A 12,082-nucleotide genomic window follows, 5' to 3' on the forward strand; every position below is an offset into this window, starting at 1 on the left:
TAAATTAGAAACAAGGTTGCTTCACAAATCAGTTCCAGGTCCCTCTCCGTTTCCCCCTCCTCCTCGCCTGCCCTCCCCCCCAACCCTCCCAATATCCTGTCATTTCCCCAGGGAGGGTGAGGCCCTCCATGGGGGTGTCCATAGTCTGTCATTTCATCCAGGGCAGGGCCTAGACCCTCCTCCAAGAGTTCAGGGTGAGAGTGCATCTCTCATTGTTGGATGGGAGTCCAAAGTCCATTTGTATACCCGGGATAAATACTGATCTACTACCCAAGGCTCAATAGATTACCTAGGCCTCCTCACTGACACCTGCATTTAGGGTTCTTGATCAGTCCCATGCTGGATTCCCAGGCACCAGCCTGGGATTCAAGAGCTAACCCTTGTCAGGTCAGCTGTTTCTGGGGGTTAAACCAGCCCAGTCTGAATCCCTTTGGTAATCAGTCCTCCCTCTCTGTCACTGGCTATCTTGAGTTCAGCTCAGTGCTTAGCCGTGGGAGTCTGCCTCTTCTTCCATCAGCCACTGAATGAAGGTTCTGTTTCCCAGACTCTCTGGCCATGGGATTGTAGGCTGGCACTCCCCAGATCTATGTCTAAAATCCATATATGAGAGAGTACATGCCATGTTTCTCTTTTTGTGACTGGGTTACCTTGCTCAGGATGGTTTCTTCTAGTGCCATCCATTTCTGGCTTTCAAAGTTTCTATGGAGAAGTCAGGTGTAATTCTGATAGGTCTGCCTTTATATGTTACTTTGCCTTTTTCCTTTCCTGTTCTTAATATTCTTTCTTTGTTCTGTATGTTTGGTGTTTTGACTATTATGTGGTGAGGGGGCTTTTTTTTTTGGTCCAGTCTATCTATTTGGTGTTCAGTAAGCTTCTTATACTTTGATAGGCATGTCCTTCTTCAGATTGGGAAAGTTTTCTTCTTTGATTTTCTTGAATATGTTTTCTGAACTTTGAGCTGGGCTTGTTCACCTTCTTCTATACCTGTTATTCTTAGGTGTTGTCTTTTCACAGTATCCCATATTTCCTGGATATTTTGTGTTAAGGATTTGTTGGGTTTAAGATTTTCTTTGGTCGATGAATCTATTTCCTCCAGTTTATCTTCAGCACCTGAGAGTTTCTTGTATTCTGTTTGTTATACTTGCATCTGTAGTTCCTGATTGTTTATTCAGCTTTTATATTTCCAACATTCCCTCAGTTTGTGTTTTCTTTATTGTCTCTATTTCAGTTTTCAAGTCTTGAACTGTTTGAATTGTTTCCTTCATCTGTTTGATTATTTTTTTCTTGGTTTTCCTTGCTTTCTTTAAGAGATTTTTTGATTTCTTACATTTTTGGTTTGCTTTTTCTTCCATTTCTTTAAGAGATTTTCTCATATCCTCTTTGAGGGCCTCTATCATTTTCATGAGGTTGTTTTTAAGGTCATTCTCTTCTGTTTCATCCTTGATGGGATGTTCAGGTCTTGCTGTTGTAGATTCTGGTGGTGTCATATAAGTTCAAGGCTCTACCTCCCCCCCCCCTCTCTCTTTCTCAGTGGGTAGAGGGGCAAGACCAGAATGGAGGCCAATGATGGTAGCTGCTTTTTTCTGCCTCCAGGTCCCTTTCCGGGGGCCGGTGGTAGGAAGGGTTTGGTGGCCACAGATCAGGGGACTCAAAAAGGGGGAGGTGGGCTAGAAGAGTCCCTGGGACTCATCTCTCTACTGGAGAGTGGAGGGGAAGCCCAGAATGGTGGCCCATGAGGCTGGCAGCTTTTTTCTGCCTCCCGGTCTCTCTGCCTTGCTGGTTATTTTTAGCTTAATAAATAAAAAGTGGTTTGAAAAGTGGAATTAATAGGAAATGATATTTTTTCCACGCCCCAAATTAATTCCCTCATTTTGTAAGTGAAATTAAAACTGCCCTCTCTAAAATGCCACTTGCCACACACAGCCTCTTACTGCTATCTTAGAATAGACACCTGAGCACACTCCTGCCTCTCTGCTACCAATGTGCTCCCAGGGTTATGTACTGCCAGCCATAGTCCTTACAGCAGAGGAGAAATGCGTGGGGCCTTTGCTTCCGGGTCTTTTTACTTCCTCACCACCTTCACAGACACACACGTTCACTGCGGAGTTGTTTTCACACTTCTGTAGTTAGTCTTCCATTTAAAAATACGTTCTTTTATTTGAATTACTAAAAAATGATCTAAAATAGATACCGTGTATGTAAAATAATAAATACTATTAATAGAATAAACGTGGACAAAAGTAACTAATGTCTGCTTTTTTCTATCCTTGCCTTTTAAATGTAAAGATGAAGTTTATACTTTACTTCTGTAATTAAAAAAATTATACACCAGAATACAAACACACCTATTTCTTGACTTAACAGATTAATACTTAAAAATAACTTAAACTCTATCTGCATTTAGAGAAACTCCTGCCTGGACCCATAAAAAAATCCATTTTCTTACTCCCACAGGACCAGTTTTATCTCTTATTATATTTCCTCTGGATTTATACTCATATTTTCAGAAAACATTTTTTCCTCTCTTTTTATCTTTTGTTTCTTTAAGCAAGGAAAATGGGAACTACAATGATTACATGTTTCTATTTGGCAGATAAAAAGAAACATAGTTTTGATGAGAATGTTTTTGCTCCTAGTGAAATAGAAAGAATAAATCTGAAAGTTAAAAAATCATGGTCTATTTTATAAGAAACAGGAACAAAAATGGGGCAATGTCAACAGCAAACAACCACCACATGTCTAGCCTTCAGATAAATATATCACTAGTCTGTATGCACTGTTGACTTACTACTTTAAAATCTATGCTTCTGCAAGGAGTTAAGCAACTGCCGGTATCCAAACACGGCCACTTACACCTGATTTGAGATAAAGGATCCCAGAAGACAGAGGAAACTGAGTGGATAGTATCCTCATGGCAGAAGGTCAGAGAAAAATATGGGACGTTTAGAAACAATTCAGCCTTGAGGACTTAGAAGATGCATCGAGTAAGCGGAGCACGCCTGGAATCTGCATTTAAAGTGGCCTTCTCGTCCTCTGATTGGTTGATGCAGAGATGTGAGCATTCAGGTTAATGAGCTGGGGACACTTTATAGGGACAGTTTAACACAGGGATTCTCAACCTCCCTAATGCTGTTACCCTTTAATGGAGTTATTCATATTGTGGTGACCACCACAATGATTTTCATTGCTACTTCATAACTGTAATTTTACTGCTGTTATGAATCTCAATTCAAGTATCTGGGTTTTCCGATGGTCTTTAGCTACCTCTATGGAAAACCTACAAGGGGGTCACCACCCACAAGTTGAGAAACCCTGTTTTAGAGAATCTGGAGTGTTTGATGCTACTGATTTCCAGCTCAGTTTATTTCTGCTCCATCCTGGTCCTCCCACATGAATACTATTCCTTATGGTAGCCTAAGATAAACAAGCCATAGTTGACTTCTGTCTCTGAGCTGTTGTCCATGGAATCCAATTCATGCAATGTTTCCTAGAAATGAACATTTTCATTTGTCTCTTTCTACCTATTTGTTCATTGTTTTACTTTGATATTTATATTCTTGAATGATTTCCAAATATATATATATATCTTAGGCATAAAATTTTAGTTACATGTGTTGTAATTATTTTATATTTTTATTTCTACATTCCTTAAAATTTATGTTAAAATTAAACATTTTTCTTCCCCTCTTTAACTTTTTTTTTCAAAACAGGGTTTCTCTGTGTAGCTTTAGAGACTGTCATGGAACTCACTCTGTAGACCAGCCTGGCCTTGAACTCACAGAGATCCTCCTGCCTCTGCCTCTCAAGTGCTGGGATTAAAGGCCACCACTGCCTGGCCAATGTTTTTGGTTTTTTTTAAATAAATTTTATTTAAATTAGAAACAATCTTACTTTACATATCAATCCCCATTCCCTCTCCCTCCCATCCTTCCATGTCCCCCCACAGGCTCCCCCCATCCACTCCCCAGGGAGGGTGAGGCCTTGCATGAGAGATCATCAAAATCTTTTGTCATTTGTGGCAAGGCTTAGGCCCTCTCCTGTGTATCTAGACTAAGAGAGTATCCCTCCATGGGGAATGTACTCCTGAAGTCCATTTGTTCTGTGCCAGAGCGCCACAGACTGCTCAGGTCTCCTAACTGACACCCACTTTCAGGGGGTCTGGGTCGGTCCTATGCTGGCTTCCCAGCTATCAGTCTGGGATCCATGAGCTCCCACTTGCTCAGGTCAGCTGTTTCTGTGGATTTCCCTAGCCTGGTCTTGATCCCTTTGCTCATCATTCCTCCCTCTACAACCGGATTCAAGGAGTTCAACTCAGCGTCTGCATCTGCTTCCATCAGCTCCTGGATGAAGGCTCTAGGATATCATTTGAAGTAGTCATTAGTGTTATTGTAGGGGAAGGGCATTTAAGGCAGTGAAAGGTTCAGGTATTATACTGGCCTGCCCTGTTACCTGGCTCCCCGCCCCTCACTCTGCACAGCTTGTGCTGTATCCAGCCGGTCCCGGTTCTGCGCTTGAGCTCGTGTTTCACCTTTCGTCCCTTCTAAATTCTAATTTCTAATCTTAAGCAAAACAACAACATTATGGTGTCCTCTCACTTTCTCGCTGCTATAATAAACTATGGTTAATGTGCTCTCCATGGCTTGTGCTCCGTCCATCGTGCCGGGTGGTTCCGTGTTCAAGCTCGTGTTTCTCCTTCTAACGTCTAGTTTCTAGTCTTAAGCAAAATAACAACATTTATGGTGCCAAAACCCGGGATAGGCTCTCTCCGTGACCTCTCTTGCCGCCGGCAGGGAGGCACTCAGGAACTCACGGGGATCCCAGAATCCCAGCCGACAACCCATTCATCTACTCCGCTATGACCCGGTAAGACATGCTTCCTCCGGTTTGGTCGGTGAATCCGTGAGTTTTGGCTATAAGCCTTCGGCAGATTCGCCTTTCAGACTTCTGTGTCCTCTGCACTATTCCGGCTTTTTTCTGCCCTTAGCCTCATTCTCAGGCTGACGAGTTCTGAGATGCTACTGAGCCATCTTCAGCCTCACCCACGGGAAATACACTTCAACTTGGGAGTACATTTTGTGGGAGCTTTCTGATCACTGCCAGCGGGCAGGGAAATGAAAGGAGTTACTGTTTTGCTAAGCTTCTACCTCTCTGCTGACCTACTGTGTTTCTTCTCCATGCAGATGCCACGGGCTCACAGTGAGCTGGCCTGGGTTAGCGTCTGCTCGGAATGCAGCTTCTACCCCTCTGCTGTTCTTGTACCGTGTTTCTTCTCCATACAGATGCCAGCCGCTAGCAATGGCATGCCTGGGTTAGCGTCTGCTCGGAATGCATACTCTAAGAGTTTTTCGTTTTTTCCCCCACGATGGATGTTAGAGGTTTTCGGGTTTTGTACTGCTCAGACCCACGAGGGGTCTCTCGGGTTTAGTACCCTGGTACTGGCCGCTCATTCATTTCTCGGACATATGGTGGTCACACATCTTTCTGCCTCACTCATGGAGAAAAAAAGGCAGGCAGATGGGAATGTGCTTATGGAGGTTGCCGTCTTGGCCATGTGGCCTAACCTGAGCTACATTTTAAAAAAAGTTCTTTGCTGCTTGATTTTCTTTCTGGGAAAATGGCAAGAATGAAGACAGCTTCTAGGAGAGCAAGCAAGATAACCTTGAATACATCAATTACATGTAGACAAGTCCAATAAGTGGCATAATAGCAAGAGTTATGAATAAGAATGGCTTGGGATCAAAGCCATTAAAACATTCAATATCCCCCCAAACACTTTGTTTTTTGCTGTTCTTTTAATTGTCCTGGTGTTTGTAACATTTTATTTATTTATTTATTTATTTCATGTATGTGAAAGTTTTGTGTGCATATATGTCTATGCACCCATGTTCATGCCTGGTGTCTGAGGAGGTCAGAAGGAGGCATCGAATCCCTTGGGACTGGAGTTGCAGACTGTTGTGAGCCACCATGTGGGTGCTGAAAATTGAATCCAGGTCCTCTGGAAAAGCAGCCAATGGTTTTTAGCTGCTGAGCCAAGGCTCCAGTCCCCTCAAAAATAAATTTTAATGTAGTTATATGTTTCACAAAAGAGAATGATTCGTAAAGTGTTGTTATACACTGCAATCAAATTTTTGAAATCTGGAGTGTTGCTAGACAAAGCCTGCACCCATGGGTATGCATGTGTGAATGCTAAGTGGCATGGTAAAATAGTTATTATTCTGCAATATTGTAGACTAGAAGTCACAGCCCGAATCACTGCTTGGGAGATCTGATTTAATGTAGGGATTGTTGACAGTTCTTTTAATTGTAAGAACTAATGAGTTTTGCATGCTCTGAGCTAGAGCTGGCAGAATGAGTGTAATTTTCATTCTTCAACAGAAAAGTGAGGATGGCAGGACAGGAAAGCATCTATACCCAGTTAATCTGGCTTCGCTGCCCACTACAGAAAGCTTTTCTGCAGTGCCACAGTAGGTTGTCATCTGGTTCAACTTCATTAGATACTAATGGATCACGTGATGAACATTCCCCCCAAAGACAGTAAACATTCTAAGGCTAATGAGAAGTGCAGTGATTGTGCACAGTTTGGGGTACTGCAGGTCCAGAGCCTGGTTACAGTTTAGGGATATCTTTAGCCCCTTTAGTAGCTATTCCTTGCCCACTTTTGTCTTTTACCTAATGTGCCTGCAATTACTATGTGAAACCTTTTGGGGTACATTAACCTAAGAGGTCACTGGATTACATCAACCCAGGAGACGGGAATGTTCACAAACAGCATCGGAGCCCCCGAGCAGAGATGCCTTGCTTTTCAGTAACCCACTGAAGTTTCTACCAATACATTCAAAAAGTTGTGATTTTTAAACTTGGTTTTATTACTATAAAACCTTCACGAAGCCATGACCACACAGAAACATGAAATTTGGGAAGCCTGATTCTATATTCCTGGGCCATGGTCACTAATATTTGGCTGCAGAATAAATGATCTCTTATTGCCTTTGAAGAACAGTGTTTTTTTCTTAATCCAACAGTGTTTATGGGGTGCTGTCATACATCCTCTTGTGTATTCTCTATCATTTCTATATTTCTTATTATATATACAAGATGTCAAGATGTAAATACTATGAAAATTCTTTTTGTATGGTATTGACTAGGGGATAATGTACAACAGCTTGAACACATTCAGCACAGATGCAACCACTATGTCCCAACTTACACAATCTATGAGCCTACCATTATTGGCAGGCTGCCTTGTGGGTACATCAGTAGACCCACCCTCCCAGTTGCCTCTCATGGGCAGGCAAGACAAAAATCAAACACTAGTATATTTTATCACATTTGAAGATTAGCTGAGAGTAAGAAGTGTTTTAATCTGCAGTTAATAGTTTATAAGACTAATGACTGACTCTATATCTACTTGAACTCATTCCCACCTGACCAGCCAACCACTAACCATGGTACTGGAACCTCAGATTTTGAGCAGAACATTTGCCTGAAAGGAAAGAATGTTATGACAATTCTGTTCCAGGGAGGGGCAAGGAATGTCCATGACCAGAGATACTTCATTCTGAGGGGGAAAAAAACCAAGGCAACGCTAGAGTCTTCCTCTGTCTTATTCAGATACCTGCAGGTTAGTCATTTACCAAGTACATGGACTATGTTGGGGAAAAGGCTAGAGTTTTAGTGCTTTGAGGAGTATGGAATTGGGGAAATAGTAACGCCTAACAAGGGAATAAGTTGCATAGTAGCTGAGAAATGTACGGTACCGTTTTTCTGCTTCTGAATACAAATGTGTTGGTTTGTTTGTCTAGTCTGTAAATGGGAGTAGGAATGGCAATGGGTATTGGCTACCCCCTGAAGTGAAAGGGCTGGAAAGAGGGACAGGAACATACACTCAGCACAGGAGGGACTGGAGCTGGTTGCACTGACAGGTTTCTCTCTTCAGAGGCTCCGTCTGGCCACAGACCTTGGAGACGGAAGGTAAATAGACTGATAAGAGAACACCTGTCACTTCTATGCCATCTCTCAAGAGAGACACTAGTCTTCCCTGTGTCTCCTGATCCTCACTTTTCCACTGTGCCCCTGCCTTTAAAAATAAAAGACCTTCAACCTAAACATAAAAGCCAGAGCATAAAACTTCAACGAGAAGACACAAGAGTGAATCTTTTCTTTCCAGCTAGGCAGCAGTTTCTTATATACAACACTAAAATCACGAGCACCAACAAAAAGAGAAAAGTTGGACTACATTAAAATAATAATAATAATATTAGTAAAAACCTCTTGTGATTAGAGAGATAGTATCAAGGATAAATAGAAAGCTGGGCATGGTGGCAGACACATGTAATTCCAGTACTTGGGAAGAAGAGGCTAGAAGACAGGAAATTTAAGGCTAGTTTGGGCTGCCAGGACATCAGAGGGATAGCTTTTCTTCATAAGTAAAGAAAAAACATTCACAGGTTATCAACAAAAGGTGGCGAGTTGAATTAAAAACAGTTATTTGAATACCCATTTCTCCAAAGGACAGGCTTGCACGAGCTGCAAACAAGTGCATGAAGTCTTCATTATCACTTGTCATTAGAGAAATTTAAATCAAACTCACAGTGAGACCCCATGCTCGCATGGGGCTATTGTATCTCAAACAAGCAAAAGCAAAAACAAAAATCATGGTAAGCACAAACTTTGAGGGAAAATGTCAAAAATTAGAATCTTCATGAGTTACGGGTGCGACTGTAAAATGATGCAGGAACTTTGGAAATGAGTTTGCTATTGCTAAGGATGTTGACAGCATTGCTGTCCGATTCAGGAGTCTCTTGCCTAGCTATAGACACTCTAGAAAAAAACTGAAAATAGGCCACACAGAAAAATGTACATATGAGTTCATGGCAGCATTGTTTGACATGTTTTCCTATAAGGTTTCGATCTTATTGTTATCAGATATGTATGCTACAAAAACCATACTTAGAGTTTGAAGTTTGGTGTTTTCCTGGGCTAGCAATGTACTCAGTGCAATGTGCTCTGGCAACGCTGAGCAGATGGGAACCTGCAGCTCCCAGTCAAACAAGAAAGTGGGAAGAGAAATGACTTATAGTCTGTAATGACCAGTGGGGTTCTGGGATGTTGTGTTTTATGGTTTCTATTCTGTAATGTCCACAAAATGCCCCGTTTGTGTATACTTTATTACAACATAGTCTTTGTATTATATGGTTTGGTCTTAGTGTTCTGAATATGTTTAATGTGGATTAGGCTAAGGCATGCTGTTGGGTGGGTATGAGGGTTAATACTGATGTATCACCCATTAGGGGCTACCTAGATTAGACTAGCCTCTTGGTCATGCCTTCCAAGGATTATCTAGATTAGTCTAGCCTCTGAATATGCCTGGGGGGGGGAGGTTATCTAGATTAGTCTAGCCTCTGGTCATACCTTTCAGGGATTATGTAGATTAGACTAGCCTCTGCCCATGCCTGAAAGAGATGATGTAGACTAGGTTAATTCAGGTGAGAACTTTTTGGGCTAGGGTCATGTACTAGATAGAAAGGAGAGAGTTGGCAGTGAATAAGAGTTCATTGCTCTCCTTCCTAAGTATTGACACCACTTGGTCCTTTCCCTAAACTCTTACTGCCAGCACTTCCCTCCTGATGGACTGTACTCTCAAACTGTGAGCTAAAATAAACCATTTCTCACTTACACTGGTGTTGTTAGGGTATGTTATCATAGCAACAGGGAAAGTAAACAGAGATAGCAGGTTAGATATGGTAAATGCACTCTTAATTTATACTAACAGTTCTCAGTGGGACAATGAGACACCCAGGGGCTTCTCTAATTCATCAACAACCCACATGTCCATCGTTGAAGTAGAACAAAATACAGGACAGTGACCAAATGCAATGGTATTACTCAGCCATGAAAAGTAATGAGGCGCCGGGTGGTGGTGGCACACGCCTTTAATCCCAGCACTCGGGAGGCAGAGGCAGGCGGATCTCTGTGAGTTCGAGGCCAGGTTGGACCGACAGCCTCCAAAACAATACAGAGAAACCCTGTCTCGTAAAAACCAAAAAAAAAAAGAAAAGAAAAGTAATGAGGCACTGATGAACATTTGGTAGAGATTAATTAATTAATTATATACATACATACTGAAAAAAAGACACAGCTATCCTCGGTAGTCACATGAGAGAAGGAATATGACCGAATATTATTACCAATAGAATCCATTGGTCTGTGAGTAATTTACATATGGCAGACAAGGTTACAGGGATGAGTGAATTTCTCCTAGGAAGGTGAGGGAGAAGACTATCCCTGTCTATCTGCTCTGCAATTAAACTGGCTCTTACAGAGGCCGCTGGACACCAGATCAATGCTATTATTGGGTGTTTCTTTGCACTGGAGCACACATAATTAAAGTGTTCTGGTGGTGATGCAACCACCATTATTGTATTTTAAATCATTACAATGGTGTTTTGATTTCTCAGGGTTCTGGTTTTAGCAGAGTAATAGTCTAAGCTCAATTTTGTGACTATCTTCCAAAACTATTTCCTAACATAAAAAAAACATATTTCCATGTTGTAAGCATTATGCCAACTCCTTTCCAGAGGGTGTTAGTGTTAAATTCTCTCAACAACTCTAAAAGGTATACACAACCAACATTCTAACTTTATAAAGGAAAGAGAAAGCCTCCCGGGGTCCAGTGCCCTCTGTGATGCCAGCCCTCTGGCCGTGGCCTCAGGGTGAGGCCGTGGCAAACGAAGGGTGTGAAATGGCTTCTTTCCCACTAAGCCAATGTGCCTGGCAGCCATCTCCATCAGGACTTAAATCAGCTGCCGCGAGCCATGCAGAGAGCTTCACCCTGCTCTCACAGCCTCCATTCCATGCCTCCTCACAGAGGTCAGTTTCTTCCAACTGTGCCTACCTTTACAACAGGGGAAAGCTCTCATCAGGTAACCAGGCAGCCTCAGACTGTGCTTCTCATACTTTAGCTTCCCTAGTGAGGGAATGATGAAATATTGTCTTTTAAAATGTACATATCGAGTTATTGCTTCTGTGTGCGCCTGGGGGGAGCATGTGTCTCGGTACGCACATATGGAGGTCAGAGGAAAGCTTGTGGCGGTCAGTTCTCTCAGTCTGCCCTATGGGTTCAGAGAATCAAACCCAGGTCAGGGGCTTGGTAGCACTTTTACCTTCTGAGCACACTGCCAGCTCTTCTGCTGTTTTTAGTTATCCATTTTTCATGGAATTTAATCACAATTCCCTCCTCCATCTCTTCCCTACTTCTCCTCCCATCCAATTTCATGTTTTCTTTCTCTCTCTCTTTAGAAAACAGACAAACAAATCTGAATTTTAAAAAAGAAAGGAAAGGCCTCCAAAACACATACACATACACCCAAACTGATATAAACACAAAATCAGATACCATGATACACAAGCAAAAGGCCAGCTAGATTTTTTTTAAAAATGCTCAAACAAAGCAATATGTGACAAATAAAAAAATCTACAAAAACAATATTGAGTCCATTTGTTGCCATCTTCTCCTGGACCTGTGGCCTCCCTTAAGTGTAGTTTATACACTCAGTGAGACTTCATTGGAGGTGGCTTCCGGTTAGGGGAAGAAGATGGTATCTACTTCCCCCCCTCAGCTCTGGGTCTCTGTCCCTGTCTGGCTTGGTCTTGGGCAGCTCTGTGCATGAGTTAGACCGTGTATACATCAGTCCTGCTGTATCTAGAAGATGGTTTCCTTGGTGTCCCCCACCCCCTACCATCACCCTCCTCTTCCATAGTGTCCCGAGGGGAGGACTGTTTCAAGGTCTCTCACTCTGCACATTGTCCAGCTGTGGGTCTCTGTATTAGTGTCCACAGACTGCAAGAGGAAGCTTCTCTAGCGATGCCTGGGTGAGACACTGACCTAATGTATATTGGCTGTATACAATGATGAGCTTCAAAAGGACACACTCACTGAAATGCAGGATATACAACGACACTTTCAAACCCTGTATCTGGCTTCTGCTTTCTCCTCTGACCTCCCACTACTCCCCTAACTTTTCCCGAACATTCTCCCTTTTGCTTCCGTATTATCTATATAATTGTATATAAAAGTTAGGAT

The 12,082-nt window shown here is 42.3% G+C and overlaps 1 protein-coding gene across 1 annotated transcript in view; it reads left to right on the top strand.

Annotated features, from left to right (window-relative positions):
* The first annotated feature begins 7,535 nt into the window (after positions 1-7,535).
* The window catches only part of LOC101827079 (zona pellucida sperm-binding protein 3 receptor-like), a 47,854-nt gene continuing 43,307 nt past the window's right edge, over positions 7,536-12,082 (top strand). The window contains exon 1 of the mRNA XM_040739137.1: positions 7,536-7,621. The gene's annotated coding sequence lies outside the window, so the exon portion shown is untranslated. The remainder of the gene's footprint in view (positions 7,622-12,082) is intronic.

Source organism: Mesocricetus auratus, unplaced genomic scaffold, assembly GCF_017639785.1.
Source record: "Mesocricetus auratus isolate SY011 unplaced genomic scaffold, BCM_Maur_2.0 Super-Scaffold_100676, whole genome shotgun sequence".
Taxonomy (NCBI): domain Eukaryota; kingdom Metazoa; phylum Chordata; class Mammalia; order Rodentia; family Cricetidae; genus Mesocricetus; species Mesocricetus auratus.